Below are 21,892 nucleotides of genomic sequence, written 5' to 3' on the forward strand. Positions count from 1 at the left end.
GACAAAACAGAAATCTGGATCTCAAATTTTCCCGACAATAAAATCCGTTGTCGTAAATTCCGATCGTGTGTACTCAATTCCGACACACAAAGTGCCACGCATGCTCGGAATCAAGCAGAAGAGCCGCACTGGCTATTGAACTTCATTTGTCTCGGCTCGTCGTACGTGTTGTACGTCACCGTGTTCTTGGCGATCGGAATTTCCGACAAGATTTGTCTGACCGTGTGTATGCAAGACAAGTTTGAGCCAACATCCGAAAAAAACATGGATTTTGTTATCGGAATGTGCGATTGTGTGTACAGGGCATTAGATTGTAAGCTCTACACAGCAGGGTCCTCTGATTCCTCTTGTACCAAATTGTAATGTAACTGTAATGTCTGCCTTCATTTTGTTAAAATGGCGCTATATAAATCCTGTATAATAATAATAATAATAATAATAATAATAATAATAATAATATAGTGGTCCCAAATGCACATCTGATCATAAAAAAAATTAAATTTCTCTGTTGTCACAAAAAGAGGGAAGGGCTAAGCCAGTGTTTTTTTTTTTTTTTTTTTTTTTAAGCAGTGGCACCCTTTAAAAGTATGCAAAATCTCGAGGCACCCCAGTTAACAAACATAAATGCTACTTATCAATGGGAAACCTGAGCCTGGGACAATGTACACAACTACCTTCATAAAATTAAAGTGGAACTCCACCCAAAAGGCAAAGTTCTGCTTTACGTCCTCCTCCTCTGCATGTCATTTATTTTTTTACCTAGTTTTGACAGTTTTCCTCTTCCCCTGTCTCCCTGCAGTCTTCTGGGACACGTCACAGGTCTCAAAAGACTGCGGGACCATTCACAAAGTACAGTGCGGCTCGTGCATGCGCAATGGGCAGCCGTTTGTGAAGCCGTAAGCCGCATAGCCATCTGCCCACAGTTATGATGCCAGCGCTGGGAATCCAAAGGCTTGTGAAGAACAATCCCAGGTGAGGACCACGCCGGATCAATCCCTGGACAGGTAAGTGTCCTTTTATTAAAAGTCAGCAGCTACAGGATTTGTAGCTGCTGACTTTTCATTATTTGTACAGAGTGGACCTCCTCTTTAACTTTATCAGATGCCCCCCTTCACATGAGCTGTTCCCTTATCACATCAGAGTCCTCCCTTGCACATAAGAATTCACTCTTTACATCAAAGGCCCTGTACCTTCAGAGGTCCCCCGACATGTCAGAGTCCCCTCTTCTTGTCAGAGTCCCCCTTGTAAATGAAATACCCCATCACATCAGAGTCACCCCTAAACATCAGAGGCCCCCTATACTTGAGTTCCCCCATCACTTCAAAGCCTCTCCATCACATTAGATTCCCCCCAACACATCTGAGGTTTTCTTATCACATCAAAGCCCCCATTCAAAAAAGAGTTCCCTCTTCACATCAGAGTCATCCCTTCACATCAAAGGTCTCCAATCACATCAGAAGCCCCCTATACATGAGTTCCCCCATCACTTCAGAGCCTCTCCATTGCATCAGAGTCCCCCCATAACATCAGAGGTTCCCCCATAACTTCAGAGTCCTCCCATTAGAGTTATCCCTATACATCAGAGATCTCCTATACATGAGTTCCCCCATCACTTCAGATTCTCTCCATCACATCAGAGTCCCCCACATCACATCATAGGTTCCCCCATCACATCAGAGCCCCCCTTCACATAAGAGTCCTCCCATCAGATCAGAGTCTCCCCTGTACATGAGAGATGTCCATCACATCAGAGTAACCTCTATACATGAGATACCACCTATACGGTGACTTGAAAAAGTATTCACACCCCTTGCATTTTTCCACATTTTGTCATGTTACAATCAAAAACGTAAATGTATTTTATTGGGGTTTTATGCGATAGACCAACACAAAGTGGCACATAATTGTGGAAGCAAAATTATAAATAATTTTCCAAATTTTTTACAAATAAAAATGTGAAAAGTGTGGCGTGCATTTGTATTCAGCCCCCCTGAGTCAATACTTTCTCTACAATTACAGCTGCAAGTCTTTTTGGGGATGTCTCTACCAGTTTTGCACATCTAGAGAGTGACATTTTTGCCCATTCTTCTTCGCAAAATAGCTCAAGCTCTGTCAGATTGGATGGAGAGCGTCTGTGAAGAGCAATTTTCAAGTCTAGCCACAGATACTCAATGAGATTTAGGTCTGGATTTTGACTGGGTCATTCTTATGCCCCGTACACACGGTCGGATTTTCCGATGGAAAATGTCCGATCGGAGCGTTTTGTCGGAAATTCCGACCGTGTGTGGGCTCCATCGGACATTTTCCATCGGATTTTCCATCACACAAAGTTTGAGAGCAGGATGTAAAATTTTCCGACAACAAAATCCGTTGTCGGAAATTCCGATCGTGTGTACACAAATCCGACGGACAAAGTGCCACGCATGCTCAGAATAAATAAAGAGATGAAAGCTATTGGCCACTGCCCCGTTTATAGTCCCGACGTACGTGTTTTACGTCACCGCGTTTAGAACGATCGGATTTTCTGACAACTTTGTGTGACCGTGTGTATGCAAGACAAGTTTGAGCCAACATCCGTCGGAAAAAATCCATGTATTTTGTTGTCGGAATGTTCGAACAAAGTCCGACCGTGTGTACAGGGCATAATGCCGCGTACACGTGATCAGGCTTTCCGACAACAAAACCGTGGATTTTTTGTTCAAAGGTTGTTGGCTCCAACTTGTCTTTCATACACACGGTCACACAAATGTTGGCCAACAATTACGAACGTGGGAACGTGGTGACGTACAAGACGTACGATGAGCCAATAAAGAGGAAGTTCAATAGTCATGTGATATCTCCATTACGAACACTAGTTTTACAAGACCGAGCGCTTTCGGCTCGTACTTGATTCCGAGCATGCGTGAACTTTTGTGTGACGGACTTGTGTACACACGATCGGAAAGTCCGACAACAAAGTTTTGTTGGCGGAAAATTTGAGAACCTGCTAGCCTACATTTGTTGGCGGAAAGTCCGACAACAAATGTTCGATGGAGCATACACACGGTTGGACTTTCAGCCAACAAGCTCACATCCAACATTTCCCGTTGGAAAATCCAACCGTGTGTATGCAGCATACCACATGAATATGCTTTGATTTCCATATGCTTTCATTCCATTGCAGTTCTGGCTGTATGTTTAGGGTCGTTGTCCTGCTGGAAGGTGAACCAGTCTCAAGTCTTTTGCAGACTCCAACAGGTTTTCTTCTAAGATTGCCCTGTATTTGGTTCCATCCATCTTCCCATTAACTCTGACCAGCTTCCCTGTCCCTGCTGAAGAAAAGCATCCCCACAACATGATGCTGCCACCACCAGGTTTCACGGTGGGGATGGTATGTTCAGGGTGATGTGCAGTGTAAGTTTTGAAGCCCACATAGTGTTTTGCTTTTAGGCCAAAAAGTTACATTTTGGTCTTATCTGACCAGAGCACCTTCTTCCACATGTTTGCTGTGTCCCCCACATAGCTTCTCGCAGTCTGCAAACAGGACTTCTTCTGGCTTTCTTTCAACAATGTCTTTCTTCTTGCCTCTCTTCCATAAAGACCAGATTTGTGGAGTGCACGACTAATAGTTGTCCTGTGGACAGATTCTCCCACCTGAGCTGTGGATCTCTGCAGCTCCTCCAGAGTTACCATGGGCCTCTTGGCTGCTTCTCTGATTAAAGCTATCTTTCCACTATTGCGTCCCCAAAGTCGCACGATTTACACTGCGACTTTGCTATGTGGTTTGTGATGCGACGTCATGCGACCGGTGAAAACCATGTGAGAACAAGTCGCACCGATGTTGGAACAAATTAGTGCAAAAACCTTTTTTGGAGTCCATGGAATACATGGGTTTTGACTTGTCATGCGACTTCACATGTGTCAAGTCGCACAACAACTTGCAGTAGTGGAAACAGAGCCTAATGCTCTCCTTGCCCGGCCTGTCAGTTTAGGTGGATGGCCATGTCTTGGTAAGTTTGCAGTTGTGCCATACTCTTTCCATTTTCGGATGATGGATTGAACAGTGCTCTGTGAGATGTTCAAAGCTTGGGCTATTTTTTTATAACCTAACCCTGCTTTAAATTTCTCCACAACTTTATCCCTGACCTGTCTGGTGTGTTCTTTGGCCTTTATAATGCTGTTTGTTCACGAAGGCCCTTTTCACACTGGGGAGGTGGGTGCGTCAACGGTAAAGCACCGCTATTTTTAGCGGCGCTTTACCGTCAATTTCGCTGCGCTATTCGGCCGCTAGCGGGGCGCCTTTACCCCCCCACTAGTGCCCGAGAAAGGGTTAAAACCACCGCAAAGCGCTGCTGCAGCAGCGCTATGCCGGCGGTATAGCTGCGCTGCCCCATTGATTTCAATGGGCAGGAGCGGTGAAGGACCGCTCCTTCACCACTGCAAAGATGCTGCTAGCAGGACTTTTTTTACTGTCCTGCCAGCGCACCGTTTCAGTGAGAAATAAGTAAAATACCCCCAATTCTAGTGCAAGTGCTCATTAGCAGATGAAAAAAGTGCAAGTGCTCAGTGTGTATGCACAGTCCCCAATATTGAGAAGCAAGAAAAAGTCCATAAACGTATCAAAGAAAAAAGGTGAATCAAATGGTGTCTTCATGCAATGTGCACTCTCCCCCTTCAGGTATGCCCTCACCTTAAGGGCTTTAACTGCTTCAGCCCCGGAAGATTTTACCCCCGTCCTGACCAGAGCACTTTTTGTGATTCGGTACTGCGTCGCTTTAACTGATAATTGTGCAATGGTGCGACGTTGCACCCAAACAAAATTGACGTCCTTTTTTTCCCACAAATAGAGCTTTCTTTTGGTGGTATTTGATCACCTCTGCGGTTTTTATTTTTTTGCGCTATAAACAAAAATAGCGACAATTTGGAAAAAAAAACGCATTATTTTTTACTTTTTGCTATAATAACCATTGGGACCATTGTTATTTATACAGCAATCAGTGCTATAAAAATGCACTGATTACTGTGTAAATGACACTGGCAGTGAAGGGTTTCACCACTCCCCTCGCCCTCACCTGTGTGTCAATGGACTCACTAATCCTAGCCATGCTATATAACATCAATACAAATATTTTTCAGCTATTGCACCTTTCCAGTGCCTCCCGTGTTTGCCGCGGGGGGATTACCCTATTTTGGGTGCCTCACACATTGCCGCCTGTAACCCTGATTGGGTTTTTATCAGTAAGCCAAGCTCGCCTACATAAATTTACTCCAAGTATTGTTGTCATTTAATGTATAATTGTGTATTTCCCCTTTTTTTCACTCCCCCTTGAAATACCTTGTGATTAAATTAACTAGAAGACTGTATCTTCCCTTAGATGTATAAGGTCAATCCCTCCTGAAGAAGCAAAATTTTTCGCGAAACATGTAGAGAACAGTGGCGGCCCGTGCACTGTGGGAGCCGCCCCCCCCATCCATGCGCCCGGCCCCTTTCAGGAAGCCGGACCCATGGATTCCTATGGCGGGGGTGGGAGGGGGTGGCATTTTTTGAAGCACCTGATTAGAATCAAAGGCTCCATTAGGCTTCAAAATAGGGTGGGCTCGGGGTGCAGAGAGTGTCCCTGATCCCACCCAATTGTGTGACCATACCAAATTAATTTTCGCTATTGGATGCCTGGCGCTTAGGAAGAGTAGCAAGGAGACTCGAGCTGGAGCGGAGGTTGCCAACGCTCTGAGAGGTAAGTCCCCTTGGCTGCATTGCCCCCCATCCCCTGCGCAGATCGCAGCTCTGGCACACCCCCTGCCATTGCCACAATCAGCACGCGGGGGAGGGGATGCAGCCGGAGCCGCAAACCCCGCAAGTGGGGGTGGGGAATCGGTGGACACAGTGGCTGCATTTGATGGGCACAGGTGGCTGCATTTGGTGGGCACAAGTGGCGGAATTTGATGGGCACAAGTGGCTGAATTTGATGGGCAACTGGCTGCATATGATGGGCACAAGTGGCTGCATTTGATGGGCACAATGGCTGCATTTGATGGGCACAGTGAGGCTGCAATTAATGGGGGGGGGGTTTCAGTATTTTTCAGTTTGTTTGCGCCCCCCCAAAAATTTTGAGCACCAGCCTCCACTGGTGGAGGATTACATTTTAGACCTACATCTTCGGAGTGCCACCAATTTGTGGGGTTCTCGCTGTTTAAAGTTTGCATTATCCTGTCTCTGTATGCAATTATGTTTTTATATGTGATTCGTATTAATGTGTAATAAGTTGTTTTTCTACAATAAAATATAATTTTTATATTCATTTGTGCAATCTCTGGGTACCGAGATAGTCCATAAAATTTCTTTGTCATGGGGCATTTTTTGGAGTAGCCCCTGACAAACCTCCCCCATACTTCATCACTGTTAATATAAGGATGATGGTACCAGCCTCTATCTTCATTTATTGATTGAGGCATTCTTTTCCTATATGTATATGAGGTGATCTTTGAAAATACCAGACGAAAGTTGTGGCTTTATTGATCAGCGTTCCTACCAGGAGGACTACAGGCTTGTTTTTAAAGCCCTTAAGGTGAGGGCATACCTGAAGGGGGAGAGTGCACATTGCATGAAGGCACCATTTGATTCACCTTTTTTCTTTGATACGTTTATGGACTTTTTCTTGCTTATCAATATTAAGGACTGTGCATATACACACTGAGAACTTGCACTTTTTTTCATCTGCTAATGAGCACTTGCACTAGAATTGGGGGTATTTTACTTAATTATCCTATCATCTGTTTATTTATTTTATATGATCATTTTTAGAGTTTTAGTATATTGCATAATTCTTAGCGGCGCACATTGGGTATATATGTTTACATTGTCACATTTTGAGTAAGTGGTGAGCGTTGGCAGCTATTTCATAGTATTTTTTATTATTTTTTGCAGGTTTTTGGATTTTTTTGTTTTTTGAGTTTTTAGTTTTGGCAGCTCACAAGGTTTATACAGCGCCGCACATTGGGTATATATGCCTGCATGCCACCTGCCCTGGATCAGAGTCATGCCTTGCAAAAGTGCGGATGAGTTGGCCACAGTCACCGTAGCAATGAAGGATGCCATGCATCCTGGCCCTAGAGCAGTGATGAAGAACCTTGGCACCCCAGATGTTTTGGAACTACATTTCCCACGATGCTCAACTACACTGCAGAGTGCATGAGCTTCATGGTAAATGTAGTTCCAAAACATCTGGGGTGCCAAGGTTCGCCATCACTGCCCTAGAGTGTCATTGGTTGTTATGGTGCGGGCAACAAGCCCACCCATACCATGCCAACTCTTGATGGGTCCCATGCTTGTGGCACCCCGGGGGGAACCCAGATGGCACTCCTGGGTGCCACAGGGCCCTGGTTGGGAAACAATGTGTAAGATCCTCTGCCAGTTTTTTTTTTTTGCCTGTGTCTCCCCATTGGGAGATTTAGACTAGACGCATACGGAAATTATGGGTACATCATTCATCAGCCACGATTGATTGCTGGCGATCATCAAGCATGGAAAAAAAATAGATTGTGGCATGATGAAGCACCAAATTGTTAATAATCAGCACAATGCATAGTGATCTCCAGTTTTTAATCACTGGTAATTTTTAGTAGAGCTAGCAAAAAAACACCTGTGTGCACCTAGCCTTATTCTCACTTCCTGCCCCGGTGCCCGGTGGGCAGTGGCGTCGCTAGGGGGTGGCTTTTGGAGCTATAGCCCCGAATCTGGGGCCCATAGCCCTGAGTCTCTGCAGGGGTCCCCAAGGGGAGGGGAGGCTTTTTGGGGACCCTGATGTAAGTGGGGGGCTCTCTGGGGACCCTGATGCAGGGTGAAGGCTCTCTGGGGACCCTGATGCAAAAGGGAGGCTCTCTGGGGACCCTGATTTAAGGGGGAGGCTCTCTGGGGTCCCCAATGTAAGTGGGGGGCTCTCTGGGGACCCTAATGTAAGTGGGGGGCTCTCTGGGGACCCTGAGGCGAGGCAGAGGCTCTCTGGGGACTCTGATGTAAGGAGGGGCTCTCTGGAGACCCTGACATAAGGGGGGCTCTCTGGGGACCCTGATGCAAGGGGGTCTCTCTGGGGACCCTGATGTAAGTGGGGGGCTCTCTGGGGACCCTGATGTAAGTGGGGGGCTCTCTGGGGACATATACACACACATGTAAGGAAGCAACATATAAAATGTCCAGCGCTCAGGCTATTGTTGGAAAACAAAATACAACAAGTATAAAAGGTATCAAAGTTTATGGTTTTTAATGAACCAATAATGAGCCAGTGGTTAGCAATAGTCCAAAGTAACAATATTTACTGCAAAAGAACCAGGTTCAGAGGCTCTGTTTAAAAACAAAAAAGCACACGATAAAAACTATTCAAAAATTACAGACTCTTGGTGATGTTGTAAGTGATCAAATAGACATCAAAAAGGTGACAGAGGCATCAAACAGCAGGAGGTTACCACCGGAGATCCATCTAATGAAAGTATACGGAGACTGCTGTGTAAAGTGTGAAAGCAAACATATGGGCTCAAAGCAGGTGAATGGAGGCAAGGTGGTGGAGATATGTCAAAGTACTCACAGGCAGGTAAGAGGGCTCAGAGCTGCCTCATATGGTGAAGACCTTGGCGCCATGAGGAATAACCGGGCTGAAATAGAAGTGAAGTGGCCGCCGTGTGGAGATGTGTAGCTCCGCCGTGCGGAGAACAGCCTGGCCGGAGCTGTGTGTCGATGGAGGATGACGTCAGCACAGGGGAGCCGCTGTAGCGTCTGAGAAGTAAAACGGAACCGCTGCTAGGCTGGGACGTGTCTCCACAGAGGTGAAGTCTCATCAGTGAGACCTGGTGACACTGCGCTGAGGTCGGAACTGACACTGAGAGGCCCTCTGACGGGGGAATTGGTGGCGGCAGGCTGATGGAGCTCACATCAGCCTGACCTGCCTGGGGAGATGGCCAACAGTCATATGAAAAAATGGATATTGCAATGGGTAAAAAAAAGATGGGGTAGTGAAGATGGTGGATTTGCAGGAAATGCTTGCTGGTGAAAAAAGTGGCTTCACAAACAAAAAAAAAAAAAAAAAAAATGTGAATGGATGAAAAATCGCAGTGAAGAACTCAAGCTGGGGCCTCTGCCATGTAGGGGGGGGGGAGAGGTTGCCTTGACGACGCGTTTCGCGCATGAGCGCTCATGCGCGAAACGCGTCGTCAAGGCAACCTCTCTCCCCCCCCCTACATGGCAGAGGCCCCAGCTTGAGTTCTTCACTGCGATTTTTCATCCATTCACATTTTTTTTTTTTGTTTGTGAAGCCGCTTTTTTCACCAGCAAGCATTTCCTGCAAATCCACCATCTTCACTACCCCATCTTTTTTTGCAATATCCATTTTTTCATATGACTGTTGGCCATCTCCCCAGGCAGGTCAGGCTGATGTGAGCTCCATCAGCCTGCCGCCACCAATTCCCCCGTCAGAGGGCCTCTCAGTGTCAGTTCCGACCTCAGCGCAGTGTCACCAGGTCTCACTGATGAGACTTCACCTCTGTGGAGACACGTCCCAGCCTAGCAGCGGTTCCGTTTTACTTCTCAGACGCTACAGCGGCTCCCCTGTGCTGACGTCATCCTCCATCGACACACAGCTCCGGCCAGGCTGTTCTCCGCACGGCGGAGCTACACATCTCCACACGGCGGCCACTTCACTTCTATTTCAGCCCGGTTATTCCTCATGGCGCCAAGGTCTTCACCATATGAGGCAGCTCTGAGCCCTCTTACCTGCCTGTGAGTACTTTGACATATCTCCACCACCTTGCCTCCATTCACCTGCTTTGAGCCCATATGTTTGCTTTCACACTTTACACAGCAGTCTCCGTATACTTTCATTAGATGGATCTCCGGTGGTAACCTCCTGCTGTTTGATGCCTCTGTCACCTTTTTGATGTCTATTTGATCACTTACAACATCACCAAGAGTCTGTAATTTTTGAATAGTTTTTATCGTGTGCTTTTTTGTTTTTAAACAGAGCCTCTGAACCTGGTTCTTTTGCAGTAAATATTGTTACTTTGGACTATTGCTAACCACTGGCTCATTATTGGTTCATTAAAAACCATAAACTTTGATACCTTTTATACTTGTTGTATTTTGTTTTCCAACAATAGCCTGAGCGCTGGACATTTTATATGTTGCTTCCTGGTATGATCTGTTTTCACCAATTACAGTTTGTCTAGCAGCACGGGATATTACTATTATGTTTATTGTAGTTTCTAGTTTCCTGTTTCATCCCTGTATATGCATTAATAATTTTTGAATGGATGGTACAGGCTATACATCTATTTTATATGTTTGTTACATTCTCTGGGTGACCTACCACTGGCGCTAGGTTACTCTTCTCTGTGTTTTACACACACATGTATACTACTGTATATACATGTGTATGCCTACCCAAGCATATGACTTTCTTTACTACGCTGCTATGGGCTATAGCCCCAGATCTTTTGTAGACCTAGTAACGCCCCTGCCGGTGGGTGTCACAAATAAGCAAGTAATGGGATAGCTTTCTACTAGTGGCTAAGACAGCACCAAAGCATGTATGTTTATTAGAGTGGGGAAGGGTTCGATCCTGTTTATTTGTCTCTGTGTTTTGCTATCCCAGTGACACCTGAACCCTTTTATTTATTACCCTGGTGTCACTGGGTCAGGAAGTGAGAAGAAACCCCCCCCCCCCCCAATAATGTTGAAGAGAACAATAAAAGATTGATAGAATTATCAATGTGATCCAAAACAGAAAAAAAATTGCAGGAGTGTGGCTTTAAATAAATAAAATAATTTGGCCCAGAATCACTACAGTGTCCCATTACATGTCACTCTAGCTCCTAGACAAGCCCTGTACAATAATTCAATGTTATTATTCTCGCTCAGAAGAGTTGTGTGTGGATTGTGGTCATTTTTCTGGCCAGAACATGCAATGTGACTGTATGGAAAAGTAATCAAGCGTGTGGTCTGTGCAGGTGCACCAATGACAGCTGGCTGGAACAACCAATCTGACTTCAGCCGCTGGCGGATCTGCATAGATGCCCCCCCCCTTGAGACTTTACGGATCAGTGAGAGAACACAAAACTCAGCCACAAACAAGACTTCTCCAGCCGTATTCAGTAATCCATACAAGTCAGGTATGTGGAGCCAGTAAAGTTCACAGCACACCTTAACCCTCGGTTCACATCTGTGCGTGTGGCTGTGAGAATCGCAGCGATTCCAACACCCGCAGTGAAAATGCACAGCTCTGCGGAATTGCTCGGGGCTGCCGTTCATTCTGAAAGGCACCCCCATGCGTGTAAACTTGCAGTGCATGTGTGGGAACCGCAAGGAAATCGCATGGTCAAAAAGATCAAGTGATTTCCCTGCAGGCCGCATTTTTAAAAAGGTGCATGCACCTTTTTTTGCAGAAACGCAGGCATGCCGAATTGCTAAGGTGTAAACCTAGCATTAGAACAGAATATACGCACCCTCCTACCCTCTGCACCCATAAAACGTGGATCGAGATGTGCCAGGCAGCTAAATAAAATATCCAGGTTTTCATTTTCTTTCTGCCCATGGCTTTGTACTGATCTGGGTAGTAACAATAGTAAACCTCCTGCACCAGTCAGAGGAACTCTGATTGGTGAGAACTTGTATTTTAGTGTGGACCAACCTCTGGTTCCCACCTATGCTTGTTGCGATTGAGTTTTTGCTTTATTGAACATAACTTTTGCAGGTTTTTTTCCAACAGGAAAGTATTGAATGCGACTTTATACTCTATGGCACTCAAAGTCGGACTTTGAAAAGGTTCCTGCACTACTTTGATGCGACTTGAGTGCCAGAGAGTGTAAAGTCACATCAAAGTTGCACTCAATACTTTCATACTGGCCAAAAACACAAACAAAAGCATAAAACCACAACACTTGCGTTTTTTGGTGCAGTTCCATTGAAGTCTATTTCACCAAAAACGCACTCTGCTGTGGGGAAAAAGTCCCTGGCCCTTTCTAAAAACACAGCGGCTGAAAACACATAGATGTGAACGTGTCCCATAGGAACCATGTTAAATGGACTGTAGTGCGTTTCTGCAAAACGTAAAATGAACGAAAAAACGCATGGGTGTGAACCAGGCTTAAAGCTAGCTAAGACTGAATTTTGCAAAAGCGGATTAAATTTTTTATATGGGTAAACCTGTCGGCACTATGCGGTTAAAAAAAAAAAAGTAAATTTCTCACCCAAATTGCACCTGCATCCAATCAAATGCTGGCACTGTTTGAGTATTGTGACAGCTGCCGGTGTCGGCTGTCATCATATTAGGCCTGTTTCACATGGACTTCAGCTTGCATAAGAGCAAGGTTTGACAAAGCAGTTGCAGAGCAAACAAGTACTATTCAGTTCCAGTTTGCAAATATTGAACATGGATTCTAATGGGAGTGCTCATTGGCACTTTAACCCCTTGCCAGTAGATGTACTGTGAGTGGGTGGCACAGCCAAGCACCGCAATGTGCCTATTGCAGGTCCCATTCATTTCATTTTTGCCCTTGCAGCTTAAAGGGTTGGCAGTCGGGCGCGCTAAAAACGCAGCTCAATTTTACTGCCCAGCAACTGCAAGTGTAAACAAAGCCTAACATTTTGCAGTTTTTATTACCATATTTTATTTGTTTATTTTGGAGCAAGTAATAAACCACAAGGTGGTTGGGTAAAGAATAAGCATGGCAGACTAAAGTTATTAACAGGTGTCTATGCAATGCTTGTATAGGTACAGAGTTTGGTGTCTATAGTTTCTCTATACCAATGCAGGTAACATTAGAACTATTTTTCAGAATCCTTTAGAGTCTTTTCATGCATAATGCCCTGTACACACGAGCGGATTTTCCGTCGGAAAAAACTTGGATGGTTTTTCCGACGGAATTCCACTCAAGCTTGCCTTGCATACACAGGGTCACACAAAAGTTCTCTGAACTTTCGGCTGTCAAGAACGCGGTGACGTACAACACTACGACGAGCCGAGAAAATGAAGTTCAATGCTTCCGAGCATGCGTTGAATTGTTCCCGAGCATGCGTAGGAATTTTGCGCGTCGGAATTTGTACAGACGATCGCATTTTCGGATAGGAACTTTTCCCGACCGAAAAATTGAGAACCTGCTCTCAATCTTTTGCTGGCTGGAATTCCGCCAGCAAAAGTCCGATGGAGCATACACACGGTCGCATTTTCAGACTAAAAGCTCACATCGGTCTTTTGCTGAAAAAAACAGGTAAAGGATTTTATTTAGAGTTAATTATATAGTATATATAAAGCCAAACCTTTGCTTTTAGTTTTGTATAGAATTGAGAAAGGTTAAAACCTCTGCCAGATTACTAGACATGTGCAATTCGTTTAGTTCCAAATTCGTTTTTTAACGAATTTAGACAAATTAGTTAATTCAGAAATATTCAAATTTCTAAATTTTTACAGAAATTCGAAAATTCAAAAACCCGAAAATTCAAAAATCTGAAATAATAACTAATAATAACGTAACTATTACTAACTATTAAATTATAGGTATTGGAATTTCCTTTCAAATTTGGCTGTTAGTGAATGTAGAGAATACAAATTTATCCGAAGTTATGAATTATCCGTAATAACGAATGACGTATCTAAATGAGTGAAATGTAACAAATTAATTAATAATAATAAATAATAATAAAACCGTATTATTATTACCGTATTTATCGGCGTATAACATGCATTTTTTTCCCCTTAAAATCAGGGGGAAATCGTGGGTGCGTGTTATACGCCAATCCCTCCTGTCTCCGAGGTAGGAGGATCGAGCGCTGCTGAATTACATAGAGCCGCGATCTCCTGTGTACCCAGTGCTCCGTCACGCACAGCCACGCCTCCTGGCTTCTCATTGCGCCACTGTTCTGTCTATCATATGCGCAGGGCCAGGAGGCGTGGCTGTGAGTGACGGAGCGCCGGGTACACAGGAGATATCGGCTCTGTGAAATTCAGTGGTGCTCGCTCCTCCTCTTCCCTCGGAGACAGCAGGGATAATCCAACACTGGCAAGGCTGCAATAATGAGAAAGGTGAGGCTGCAGATGGGCACTGAACAGCCTGCATTGTTGGTGAATTTATAAGCTGCAGATGGGCACTGAACAGGCTGCCTTGTTGGTGAATTTAGAGGCTGCAGATGGGCACTGAGCAGGGTGCATTGATGAGCTGTGACCCTAATTTTGCTTCAAAGTTCTTTATTTAAAATGTAAGTCTTTTTTCCTTAAACTTCCCTCCTAAAATTGGGGTGTGTGTTATACGCCTGTGCGTGTTATACTCCGATAAATACGGTATTTAGATACGTCATTCGTTATTACGGATAATTCATAACTTCGGATAAATTTGTATTCGCTACATTCACTAACAGCCGAATTTGAAAGGAAATTCCAATACCTATAATTTAATAGTTATTATTAGTTAGTTATCATTTTGAATTTTTGGATTTTCGTTCTTTCTAATTTTCTGATTTTCCTTTTCCTATTGTAGAATTTTCAAATTTACAAATTCTGAATTTTTGAATTTACAAAATTTCGAATTCAGAATTTTCGAATTTACAAATTTACTAATTTTTAGACTTTTCAAATTTCTGAAAAAGAACAAATGAATTGAAATGAAAATGAACAAATTTTTCCGCAGTGCACATGTCTACAGATTACTTTTTTTGGTCTACGTACTATTGAGGAAATTTCCCCTCACTCCCTGTCCCAAAATAAGGAGAATTCTCCTCTCCCCCCTTCTCCCTGGACCTTGTGTCCCCATTGAAAAAGTTCCTCCCTCCTTGTTCTGGGGACAGCTCTAAAATTTAGGATTTGCCCTCACTTTCTCTACAGATGGCCATGGCCAGTAAAAATATCAGCGGTGAATCCCCCCCCAATGAGGACACAGACACCAATAAATACCTGACAGAGTCTAGCCCTTCCCCACTCTATCCAAAAATGAAAGGAAAGCTGTACTGAGGAAGTGTAGAGCTCACTATAGCTGATAAAACAATACTAGTTCCCTGATTGTCATTCTGATCTAGTAATTTGGAATAGGTCTCTACATCTGGAGTTCTGACCTTTTCATGATCTACATGCTTTTTTAGGTCAGGGACTCGTAAAGTAAAAAACAGCCAGGCAACTAGCATTGTCAGAGGAAGGTCAGCAATGGAATCCCCTGTATATGTCTTGGTGCATGCTTCCTATAACTATTAGGTCTGTCTTTCTCAACCTTCTCAACACAGAGGAACCCTTGAAATCACTTTCCGGTCTCAGGGAAGCCCAGATAAAATTTTCAATATCTACAACCTATGATACATTAGTATGATAATGAGTGGGAAGAATGCTCCTTACACTTGTGGTCATTGGGAAGAATTACCTCCTTATAGATAGCTAAATGGGTCCATGGTATCAGTGGGAACTTATCTGAGAGATTGGTAATTGCTCAAGCAACCCCAAGTAACCGCTTAAGGAACCCTAGTTGAGAAACCCTGTATGTAAAGTTGAACTTTACTGCAGTAAAAAAAAAAAAAAAAAAATCATGGTAATTTCTAACAAAGCAGTGATGTACTACACCCTCCACCAGTTGTAATCTCACCCTATATTTATGACTTACACATGTAATGTAAGTCATAAAATAGCTTGTGACCCTTTAAATTAGATCCTTTATCCTCCAACTCCTTTTTCCTTTTCCACTGTAGGATATATCTGGTCCTTTTAAATGCAATCCTCTTTCCCCCAGCAGGCATTCTTACTTCTCCATTCCTCCAGGATATTAAGGGATTATCACAAAACAAGAGAACTCCATAGGATTTTACTTTCTCAAAACCATTTATTCACGCCCTCTTTACATACATTACTCTCACAATCCAATGTACGTAAGTGCACTGCTTGTTATCAGCCTCACAACATTATTGCCGGTATTTGGCTAGTTCCAGATACCATACTTCTGGGTTCTGTACAACGTGCTGATGTCACCCAATAGCTCCACCCAACGTGCCTCGTCCCCTGAGGAATTCACGTGTCCTGGTGATGAGGCATGTCGGGTAGGAGATTATGGATTATGTAAGCGCGTTCTACGGAACCCAGATGTGCGGTGTCTGGAATTAGCCGAATACAGGCATGACTAGAGGATCCGTCAACCTTTGGTCCTCAAACTTATAATAAAGACACAAAACTGGGTGACGTGGCTTTAAACAGCTACAGCAGCCATTTTTTTAACAAATGAATAAATAACAGAAATAGAAAAATTTCAACAATGCAGATTCAACAATGCAAACAGGAGAGGGTCTTTGGGTGTCCTCAAGGCTCACTTTATGACTATAATCAGCCATGTCCTTAGCCACGCCCCATTTGGCTCAAAGTCGTTGTGACTTACACATTTTAGACTTTGTCCCAGGGGACCTAGCTCCTGAGAGAACCACCAACAACCTACCAGGTGGAAGCGCCATACCCTAGATCAGTGGTTCTCAACCCTGTCCTCAAGTACCCCCAACAGACCATGTTTGCAGGTTTTAAATCAGTCAATGGCTTGGTATTTTGGACAGCTATTTTATCTAAGAGAAATTCCCAAAACATGGCCTGTTGGGGGTACTTGAGGACAGGGTTGAGAACCACTGCCCTAGATGGATCCTCAATTCTTTAACAATATGGTTAATCACTGACCCCCCAAAAACCTCCTGACCTGAAGCTGCTGTGAAAAAAGTGGCAAATGCTCAAAATTTTTTATTTTTTTAAACAAAAATGTGTAACACAAAAACTGCCCCCAACCCAGAGTATAGCATAAACCACAATTACAGGGCGGGAGGGAGGGAAAGTCTTCTCGTCTACTGAACTTTCCGAAATGACTACACATCAACCCTTGCACTGGACCACCCTTGTGGCTCCACCCTGTCCATCTGACCCCAGCCTCCAATCAGGTCATTGGGAAGAATTACCTCCTTATAGATAGCTAAATGGGTCCATGGTATCTCCTACCACGCTCCTACCACACTAAATTGCAAAGTTCTTAACCCTTCTCTGACCTGTTCCTCCCTTAGTCATGCTGACCCTCTGTCTATTCTCTCTTTTCCGGGTCACACTATAACATTGTGAGGCCGGTAACAAGCCTATACTCAATGGAATGTGAGTGTAATGTATGTAAAGAGGGCATGGATACATGGTTTCAGAAGGTAAAGCACTATGGAGTTTTTGTGGTAATCCCTCAATATCCTGGAGGAATGGCGAAGTAAGAATGCCTACTGGGGTGAGAGGATTGCGATTAAAAGGACCAGATACCTCCTGCAGTGGAAAAGGAATAAAGGATGATAAAATATCCCATTTAAAGGGACACAAGCTATTTTATGACCTTACATTACAGGCATGGGTCATAAATATAATGTGAGAGCACAACTGGCGAAGGGTGTTTTTACAGGTGAATAAGTGGAATGAATATTCACTATTGAAAGCACTAAAGATTATATGAGAGACAGTGACATAACTACTACTTTTACAGGGTAATATTAAGTTTTTTTAAGGGCGTTTGAAGCATGCAGATAAGATTGATATCTTTTGTGGCTATTGAGGAATATATTTAAATGAGAGGTTTTTGTGCCTAGAATTTTTTGACTTGTAGCTACAGGAAAGCCTATAATAAGGCTTACCTGTAGGTACAGTGAATAAACGTGCACTGCTTAGGTGAAATTCACACTCCATGCAGCCGGTGATGTCACTGGCGCATGCGATCTGAAGGTCCGCCATACGTTGCTAGACTTTTAGAGCCTGTGTCGTAAACGGGGGCTCTGTGACGTCAGGGGAAGAGGGAAGCCCTGTCAGCGGTGACAGCACGCGCTGGAGGGCTTCATTTTAAGGTAAGTCTTGCATAATGTGCTGGTATGCATTTATCTTACAGGGGAAAGATTTTTTTTTTGTAGTGGTTTGCTACCGCTTTAATCCTTTACATTAGTCTATCATTATAAAATTCTAAAGGATTATTTATGATTAGTTTCTGTAGGTCAACGTTACTGTATGTGTCAATTTAAATCTACTTTAGGGGTTCACACTGCATGCTGAAGCGGCTCACAGCAGCGGTCCGGCGTGTCCCCGTTCACCGTTTCAGGTCTGATTTCAGCCCAAACACATCCTTTAACCAGTTGCCAACCAGCCGCCGCAGTTATACTAGGGCAAGTTGGCTCGGCTGCGCGAACGTCGGTTCATGCACTGGTTTTTGCGGGCGCCTGCCCACTGTGCAGCTCGCCTGCGGGTCCGGCGGACTCGATGTCCCCTGGCCACCTGCAGTTGTGGGAAAGAGAGGCAAAACGGGGATCTACCTTTGTAAACAAGGCGGATCCCTCATTCTGACAGGGGAGGAGAGAGAGATCATCTGTTCCTAGTGATCATGAACAGCGATCTCTCTCTACTCCCAGTGAGCCCATCCCCCTGACAGTTAGAAAGCACCTCCCTAGGGAACATTTAACCCTTTGATCACCAGTAGTGTTAACCCCTTCCCTGCCAGTGCCATTTATACAGTGATCAGTGCATTTTTATAGCACTGATCACTGTATTGGTGTCACCGGTCACCAAAAAGTGTCACTTAGGGTCAGATTTGTCCGCCAGCAATGTCGCAATCCTGCTAAAAATCGCACATTGCCGCCATTACCAGTTAAAATAATTTAAAAAATTAAAAAGTCCCTAAATCTTTCCCCTATTTTGTAGACGACTTTTGCTCAAACCACTCAATATACGCTTATTGCGTTTTTTGTTTTTTTTTATCAAAAATATGTAGCAGAATACATATTGGCCTAAACTCATGAATAAATTATTTTTTTTTGGATATGTATTATAGCAGAAAGTAGAAAATATTGTTTTGTTTTTTTTTCAAAATTGACGGTTTTTCTTTGTTTATAGCGCAAAAATTAAAAATAGCAGAGGTGATCAAATACCACCAAAAGAAAGCTCTATTTGTGGGAAAGAAAGGATGTCAATTTTGTTTGGGTACAGTGTTGCACGACCGCGCAATTGTCAGTTAATGTAACGCAGTGCCATATCGCCAAAAATGGCTTGTTCAGGAAGTGGGTAAATCCTTTCGGGGTTGAAGAAAAGGGCAGCAAAAAATGCCCCATTAACATTTTACATGGCAGTTTCGAAGTTTACCGGTGTGAAAGTTCCCTAATAGTAGAATGCAGATATACAATCCTAAATACATGAATACATATAAAAAAAGATCTTATTAAAACTATATTAAAATACTCTGTCCATTTAAATCTACTTTGATAGTAGAATGTAGTTATACACTCCTATAATCATGAAATCATATTAAAAAAAAAAAGATCTTTTTAAGGCTGGGTTCACATATGAGCACGTAGCGGCTCACAGCAGGCGTCCGATGCGTCCTCATTCACCGTTTCAGGTCTGATTATAGCCCGAATCTTTGGCTGAATTCGGACCTGAAACGGACCAGAAGACGCACAGCGTTCCTGTGCAAATCGCACCGGAGATATGTGAACCGGCTCCATAGAGCTATTGCAAATAGAATGCGGTGAACGCACCAGTGTGAACCCAGCCTCAAGATATATTAAACTGCGGCTAGTATAGCGGGGATCAGTATACTCCAATGTCAGCTGACATCCTGCTCCATAACCCTAATGGCAGATAATGGTCACTGTCCCTCTTCTGTCTCTTTTGAGCCTAATATGGAGATCAATGCCATGTCATTTATTAAAATATTTCATTTTCTGTAGAGGTGTGGATATGATTACATACATATTGATAAATAATGATAGTATGTCCCTTGAAAATGCCATAAGTCACATCGTCTTACCTGCGATTGTCCCACAAAGGCTCCTGGTACTAGGTGACGGCTGGAGGTGTACGCTCTCTCTATCACTCAATAAGTACACACAGAGCTCTCTGACACTCAGGAGATGCAGGAAGTTTAGTCACTCGCCCTGCAGCTACTATATATGTGTATCCGAGCTTATCACACCTACACAGTCCCTCCCATTATACACAATCAAAAGGTTTGTAGCTGACTAGCAAGTGACAACCAAGTCCCAGCTAGAAAAGCCTGTAACTCCTGATTAGAATGATTGCTTTACATTGCTACCTGCAGGAAACACAAGTAATAATTGCATCAATCAATTTTTAACAAATGCCCCCCATGCATTGCAATGTGCCTATACTGGTTGTTTTAAATTCGCCATACACCTTTCTTTTTTTTTTCAGCTAGTGGGCTGATCAAAAAAACTGCAAAGATTGCCCAATCACACATTCGAGGTGTACGGGGAAATCCTCCTTCTCTACTGACAAAATACACTGATCAGCGCTGCAGCTGATTGGCTGCATACTCTAATCGAACATACATTTTCCAGCAGTTCTGTTCAGGAGTCAATCATTAGATCAGACAAGATAGTCCATAGATGGATCGAAATTTATGCGGTCCCTGCTGAACTGACTGTTCATGGGGGAATCAAGCGATTTTTCTTTCTTTCAACCCATGGTTAAAGGAAAGAAAATGGCATAATCAATGGCTTGTGTTAAGCCCCGTACATACAATATGAAAATCGGAAGTAAAATTTGGTAAATCTGCTGATTTTCAGATTGTTAGTACGGTGCTTTAGATTCCGATCTTTCGTACGACAAAAGCTGGATGTGCAGACTATAAAATTTTTGTCGGATGTGTCTGATTTTCGTTTAATTAGTACGGTTTTCGTACGAAAAAAATCGTAAAAGCAAGACTACACATGCTCAGAAATGAAAGAATAAATACAAAACTATTCAATCATTTAATTCTGTTGTACGAGAATTTTCGTATGGTGAGTAACCCCTTCACTTTTGACATGAGACCAGCATGCAACAAAAAACGGACGAACGTTCGTCTGAAAATCTGATCGTGTGTACGAGGCTTTAGTCTCATTGAGTTAACCATTTGCCGACCGCCGCACGCCGATGTACGTCCAAAGTTTGGCGGTGGATATCGTTGTTATGGCAGCAGCTAGCTGTCATAACCCCGGTATCCCCGTTTTCGTGCGGCAGCCGGCTTTCAGATAAAAGTGGTCTCTGCGGTGGATTGGCCGCGAGATCACTTTTATCGGTGGCGGGAGAGGGCCCCCCCCTTCCGCCGCGATCCGGTGCCCTCCGCCGCTTACCGGAGCCGTCGGTAGCGGCGGAGGCGATCGCGTCTGTGCCCTTGTTCTGCCTGGAGACAAGTGAGGTGGAGATGGCGCCCACTCGTCTCCATGACACTGCAGGGCAGAAGCGACGTCAAAACGTCACTTCCGCCCATACATCTTAAAGGCACATTTTTTTCAATGTAATTTTTTTAAATTACTTTTTTTTTATTATTGCATTTTAGTGTAAATATGAGATCTGAGGTCTTTTTGTAAAAAATAAAAACCACAGAGGTGATCAAATACCACCAAAAGAAAGCTCTATTTGTAGGAAAAAAGGACGTCAATTTTGTTTGGGAGCCATGTTGCACAACCGTGCAATTGTCAGTTAAAGCGACGCAGTGCAGAATCACAAAAAGTGCTCTGGTCTTTGGCCAGTCAAATGGTCCGGGGTAGTGCTGAAAAAAAATGGCCTGGTCATTAAGGGGGTAAAATCTTCTGGAGCTGAAGTGGTTAAAGTATATGTACACCCAAACAATGAACTTCTCTTATGTGGTCCTTTTTGGTCTATTTAACCCAAATATGCAGCCTCTCGGCACCTGGTCCTTGGTGCAGAGAGGTCGCATATTTGCGTTTTCAGATCACATGATGGTGACTGCTGTGACAGCCAATCACAGCGGGCACGCGATCTTAAACCCTGCCACCCAGCATCCTAAACCCCTAGAAGGGCCAGGAGGCGCTGGCGCAAAGAGGTTAATATACCATTGAAAACTTTTTGTTATATCTAGTTGATAAGGTACTAAAAAAAAAAAAAACAACCAG

At 43.8% G+C, this 21,892-nt stretch overlaps 1 protein-coding gene across 2 annotated transcripts in view; it reads right to left on the reverse strand.

The window, feature by feature from the left end:
* LOC141108439 (uncharacterized) overlaps positions 1-19,932 on the reverse strand; it is a 132,737-nt gene extending 112,805 nt beyond the window's left edge. For both annotated transcript variants that reach the window (XM_073600045.1, XM_073600042.1), the window contains exon 1: positions 19,783-19,932. The gene's annotated coding sequence lies outside the window, so the exon portion shown is untranslated. The remainder of the gene's footprint in view (positions 1-19,782) is intronic.
* Positions 19,933-21,892: the final 1,960 nt, after the last annotated feature.

This window comes from Aquarana catesbeiana, linkage group LG09 (genome assembly GCF_042186555.1).
Source record: "Aquarana catesbeiana isolate 2022-GZ linkage group LG09, ASM4218655v1, whole genome shotgun sequence".
NCBI classification, from domain to species: domain Eukaryota; kingdom Metazoa; phylum Chordata; class Amphibia; order Anura; family Ranidae; genus Aquarana; species Aquarana catesbeiana.